This window comes from Arachis hypogaea, chromosome 11 (assembly GCF_003086295.3).
Source record: "Arachis hypogaea cultivar Tifrunner chromosome 11, arahy.Tifrunner.gnm2.J5K5, whole genome shotgun sequence".
Lineage (NCBI taxonomy): Eukaryota > Viridiplantae > Streptophyta > Magnoliopsida > Fabales > Fabaceae > Arachis > Arachis hypogaea.
Window position 1 is genome coordinate 35892426 of NC_092046.1, and position 6020 is coordinate 35898445.

Genomic DNA, 6020 nt, shown 5'->3' on the forward strand with positions numbered 1-6020 from the left:
ATATATATATATATATTCAATAAATAAGTAAATAAATAAGGGAACAAAATTACCCCAATGCTAAGTTAAGTTAAGAAAAAGATCAATGCATATGTGATAAAAAAATTAATTAAAAGAAAGGTTGATGCATGAGTATGAGATGAAAAAGTGGGAATTATGGGTAGCTAGGTGATGAGCGGATAATTTATACACTTTTTGGCATTATTTTTAGGTAGTTTTTAGTATGATTTAGTTAGTTTTTACTAAGTTTTTATTAGTTTTTATGCAAAATTCACATTTCTGGAGTTTACTATGAGTTTGTGTATTTTTCTGTGATTTCAGATATTTTCTGGCAGAAATTGAGGGACCTGAGCAAAAATCTGATTCAGAAGTTGAAAAAGGACTGCAGATGCTGTTGGATTCTGACCTCCCTGCACTCGAAATGGATTTTCTGGAGCTACAGAAACTCAATTGCCGCGTCTCAATTGCGTTGGAAAGTAGACATCCAAGAATTTCCATCAATATATAATAGTCCATACTTTGCCCGAGTTTTGACGACGCAAACTGGCGTTCAAATGCCAACTTCCTGCCCTATTCTGAAGTTAAACGCCAGAAATAGGTTACAAACCAGAGTTAAATGCAACAAACAGGCTGCAACCTGGTGTTTAACTCCAAGAAGAGTCTCTACACGTGAAAGCTTCAATGCTCAGCCCAAGCACACACCAAGTGGGCCCCGAAAGTGGATTTCTGCACTATCTGTACTTAGTTACTCATTTTCTATAAACCCTAGTTACTAGTTTAGTATAAAAACTACTTTTAGGGATTTATTTTACATCCAGTTTTCATATTTCGAAACTGAGACCATTGTACACGTTTGGAGGCTGGCCTCACGGCCATGCCTAGACCTTCATCACTTATGTATTTTCAACGGTGGAGTTTCTACACCCCATAGATTAAGGTGTGGAGCTCTGCTGTTCCTCATGAATTAATGTAAAGTACTATTATTTTTCTATTCAACTCAAGCTTATTCTTATTCTAAGATATTCATTCGCACACAAGAACATGATGAATGTGATGATTATATGACACTCATCACCATTCTCACCTATGAACGTGTGCCTGACAACCACTTCTGTTCTACATGAAAAACAAGCTTGAATGCATATCTCTTAGCCTCCTGGTTCACGATCAGAGTCTTCGTGGTATAAGCTAGAATCAATTGGCGGCCATTCTTGAGATCTGGAAAGTCTAAACCTTGTCTGTGGTATTCAGAGTAGGATCTGGGATGGGATGACTGTGACGAGCTTCAAACTCGCAAGTGTTGGGCGTAGTGACAGACGAAAAAGGATCAATGGATCCTATTCTAACATGAGTGAGAATCGACAGATGATTAGCCGTGCGGTGACAGCGCATTTGGACCATTTTCACTGAGAGGACGGATGGTAGCCATTGACAACGGTGATCCCCCAACATACAGCTTGCCATGGAAAGGAGTATGAATGATTGAATGAAGACAGTAGGAAAGTAGAGATTCAGAAGCAACAAGCATCTCCATACGCTTATCTGAAATCCTACCAATGAATTACATAAGTATTTCTATCTTATTTTATATTTTAATTATATTTTAATTATCAATACCTCATAACCATTTGAATCTGCCTGACTAAGATTTACAAGATGACCATAACTTGCTTCAAGCTGACAATCTCCGTGGGGTCGACCCTTACTGACGTAAGGTTTATTACTTGGACGACCCAGTGCACTTGTTGGTTAGTTGTGCGGAGTTGTGAAAAGGAGTTGAGATTACAATCGTGCGTACCAAGTTTTCGGCGCCGTTGAGATCACAATTTCGTGCACCAAGTTTTTGGTGCCGTTGCCGGGGATTGTTCGAGTTTGGACAACTGACGGTTCATCTTGTTGCTCAAATTAGGTAATTTTATTTTGATTTTAAGCTTTTTGTTTTCTATTATTTTTATTTTTATTTTCAAAAAATTTTCAAAATAAAATAAAATAAATTATTCTATGTTCTTCAAAATTTTTAAGAATGAATTCTAGAGTTTCATGAGATATGTTGAATCCTGGCTGGCTGTTAAGCCATGTCTAATCTTTTGGACCGAGGTTTCAACTATCATTAGAAGAGCTTCTTTGTCTTTCTCAGCAATTTAGCTGTTGTATGTAATGATCTGCTAAAGCTTGGCTGGCCATTGGCCATGTCTAGTGTTTTGGACTGGAGCTTTCACTAAAAGCTTGGCTGGCTAGTAAGCCATGTCTAATTCCTGGACCGGAGTTTTAGGCTGACATTGCATGATTCCTGGAATTCTCATTAAAAATTTTGAAATCCTTATTTTTCTTTTTCCAAATAATTTTCGAAAAATACAAAAAATTTAATAAAATCATAAAACCAAAAATAATTTGTGTTTCTTGTTTGAGTCTTGGGTCAAATTGTAAGTTTAGTGTCAATTGCATATTTTTAATTTTCACTAAAATTTTCGAAAACTCATGCATGATGTTCTTCATGATCTTCAAGTTGTTCTTGATGATCTTCTTTGTTTGATATTTGTATTTTCTTGTTTAGTGTCTTTGCTTGTTTTTCATATGCATTTTCAATTTGTTAGTGTCTAAACATTGAAAACTTCTAAGTTTGGTGTCTTGCATGTGTGTCTTTTCTTAAAAATTTTCAAAAATAAGTTCTTGGTGTTCATCTTGACATTCAAAGTGTTCTTGCATGCATCATGTGTTTTGATATTAAATTCTCATATTTTGCATCATTTCTATATTTTTCTCTTTCTTCATTAAAAATTCAAAAATAAAAAAATATCTTTCCCTTATTTCACTCATAAATTTCAAAAATTTGAATTGATTTAGTCATAAAGTTTTAAAATTTAATTATTTCTTATTAGTCAAGTCAAATTTTCAATTTAAAAATTCTATCTTTTTCAAATCTTTTTCAAAAGTCAAATCTTTTTCATTTTTACTTTATTTTCGAAAACTTTTAAAAATTGATTTTCAAAATCTTTTTCTTATTTTTATTTCATATTTTCGAAATTAATGCTAACAATTAATGTGATTGATTCAAAAATATTAAGTTTGTTACTTACCTAGTAAGAAAGGTTCAATCTTTAAATTTTAGAATCATATCTTTTTGTTTCTTGTTAGTAAAGTAATTAACTTTAATTTTAAAAATCAAATCTTTTTAAATTTCTTTTTTTTAAATCTTTTTCAAAATAATTTTCAATCATATCTTTTTCAAAAATCAATTTTCAAAATCTTTTCTAACCTCCTATCTTTCCAAATTTGATTTTCAAATCTTTTTCAATTAACTACTTAACTTTTTGTTTGATTTTAAAAGTTTTCTATTTCAATCATATCTTTTTCAAAACCACCTAACTACTTTTCTCTCTCCAATTTTCGAAAATCACTAACAACTTTTTCAAAAATCTCTTTTTATTTAATTAATTCATTTAGTTTCAAATTTTATTTTATTCCTTTTTATAATTTTTGAATACTAACCAATAATTAAAATAAAAATAAAAAAATATTGTCCTTTTATTTTAATTTAAATTCGAATTTAATCTCTCTCTCTCTCTCTCTCTCTCTCATCTCTTTCTATTTATTTATTTAACTACTAACACTTCTCTTCTACTCATAATTCGAACCCCCTCTTCTTCTCTGTGTTCGAATTTTTTCTCTTCTCATTCTTCTATTCTTTTCTTCTTCTACTCACATAAAGGAATCTCTATACTGTGACATAGAGGATTCCATATTTTCTTTGTTCTCTTCTCTTTCATATGAGCAAGAACAAGGATAAATGCATTCTTGTTGAAGTTGATCCTGAACCTGAAAGGACTCTTAAGAGGAAACTAAGAGAAGCTAAAGCACAATACTCTGAAGAGGACCTAACTGAAATTTTCGAAACAGAAAAAACAGAGATAGCTGAACCCAACAACGACAATGCAAGAAAGGTGCTTAGTGATTTCACTACACCAACTTCCAATTTCTATGGAAAAAGCATCTCAATTCCTGCCATTGGAGCAAACAACTTTGAGCTTAAGCCTCAATTAGTTTTTCTAATGCAACAGAATTGCATGTTTCATGGACTTCCATTGGAAGATCCCCATCAGTTCTTAGCTGAATTCTTGCAAATCTGTGACACTGTCAAGACCAATGGAGTTGATCCCGAGGTCTACAGGCTTATGCTTTTCCCTTTTGCTGTAAGAGACAGAGCTAGAACATGGTTGGATTCACATCCTAAGGAAAGCCTGAACTCTTGGGAAAAGCTGGTCAGTGCTTTCCTGGCCAAATTCTTTCCTCCTCAAAAGATGAGCAAGCTTAGAGTGGAAATCCAAACCTTCAAACAGAAGGAAGGTGAGTCCCTCTATGAAGCTTGGGAAAGATATAAGCAATTGATCAAAAGGTGTCCTACTGACATGCTTCCAAAATGGTGCATCATATGTATATTCTATGATGGTCTATATGAGTTGTCAAAAATGTCATTGGACCATTCTGCAAGAGGATCTCTTCATCTGAAAACCCCTGCAGAAGCTCAGGAACTCATTGAAATGGTTGTAAATAACCAGTTCATGTATACATCTGAGAGGAATCCTGTGAACAATGGGACGCCTCAGAAGAAGGAAGTTCTTGAAATTGATATTCTGAATGCCATATTGGCTCAGAACAAAATATTGACTCAGTAAGTCAATATGATTTCTCAGAGTCTGAATGGATTGCAAGCTGCATCCAACAGTACTAAAGAAGCATCTTCTGAAGAAGAAGCTATGATCCTGAGAACCCTGCAATGGCAGAGGTGAATTACATGGGAGAATCCTATGGAAACACCTATAATCCTTCATGGAGAAATCATCCAAATTTCTCATGGAAGGACCAACAGAAGCCTCAACAAGGCTTCAATAATAATGGTGGAAGAAATAGGTTTAGCAATAGCAAGCCTTTTCTATCATCTTCTCAGCAACAGATAGAGAATTCTGAACAGAGCCATTTTGGCCTGGCAACCTTAGTCTCTAATCTATCCAAGACCATACTAAGTTTCATGAATGAAATAAGGTCCTCCATTAGAAATTTGGAGGCACAGATGGGTCAGCTGAGTAAGAAGATTACTGAAACTCCTTCCAGTACTCTCCCAAGCAATACAGAAGAAAATCCCAAGAGAGAGTGCAAGGCTATAACCATGACCAACATGGCCGAACCTGGAGAGAGTGAGGAGGACGTGAGTCCCAGTGAGAAAAGCCTCATGGGACGTCCTCTAGACAGAAAGGAATTTTCCTTTGAGGAACCAAAGGAATCTGGGGCTCATATAGAGACCATAGAGATTCCATTGAACCTCTTTCTGCCATTCATGAGCTCTGATGAATATTTTTCCTCTGAAGAGGATGAAGACATCACTGAAGAGCAAGTTGTTAAATATCTAGGAGCAATCATGAAGCTGAATGCCAAGTTATTTGGTAATGAGACTTGGGAGGATGAACCCCCTTGTTCACCAATGAACTGAGTGCATTAATGAGGCAAACATTACCTCAGAAGAAACTGGATCCCAGAAAGTTCTTAATACCTTGTACCATAGGCACCATGACCTTTGAGAAGGCTCTATGTGACTTGGGGTCAGGGATAAACCTCATGCCCCTCTCTGTAATGGAGAAACTAGGGATCTTTGAGGTGCAAGTTGCAAGAATCTCACTAGAGATGACAGACAATTCAAGAAAACAGGTTTATGGACTAGTAGAGGACGTGCTAGTAAAGGTTGAAGGCCTTTACATCCCTGCTGATTTCATAATCCTAGACACTGGGAAGGATGAGGATGAATCCATCATCCTTGGTAGACCCTTCCTAGCCACAGCAAAAGCTGCGATTGATGTTGACAGAGGAGAGTTGGTCCTTTAGTTAAATGAGGACTACCTTGTATTTAAGACTCAAGGTTCTCCTTCTGTAACCATGGAGAGGAAGCATGAAAAGCTTCTCTCAATACAGAGTCAAACAAAACCCCCACATTCAAACTCTAAGTTTGGTGTTGGAAGGCCACAACCAAA

At 35.4% G+C, this 6020-nt stretch overlaps 1 non-coding gene across 1 annotated transcript; it reads right to left on the minus strand.

Annotated features, from left to right (window-relative positions):
- Positions 1-4304: 4304 nt before the first annotated feature.
- LOC112724370 (small nucleolar RNA R71) lies at positions 4305-4412 on the minus strand. The gene has a single exon (XR_003163535.1). It is a non-coding gene; the product is annotated as a small nucleolar RNA R71 (small nucleolar RNA).
- Between the last annotated feature and the right edge of the window lie 1608 nt (positions 4413-6020).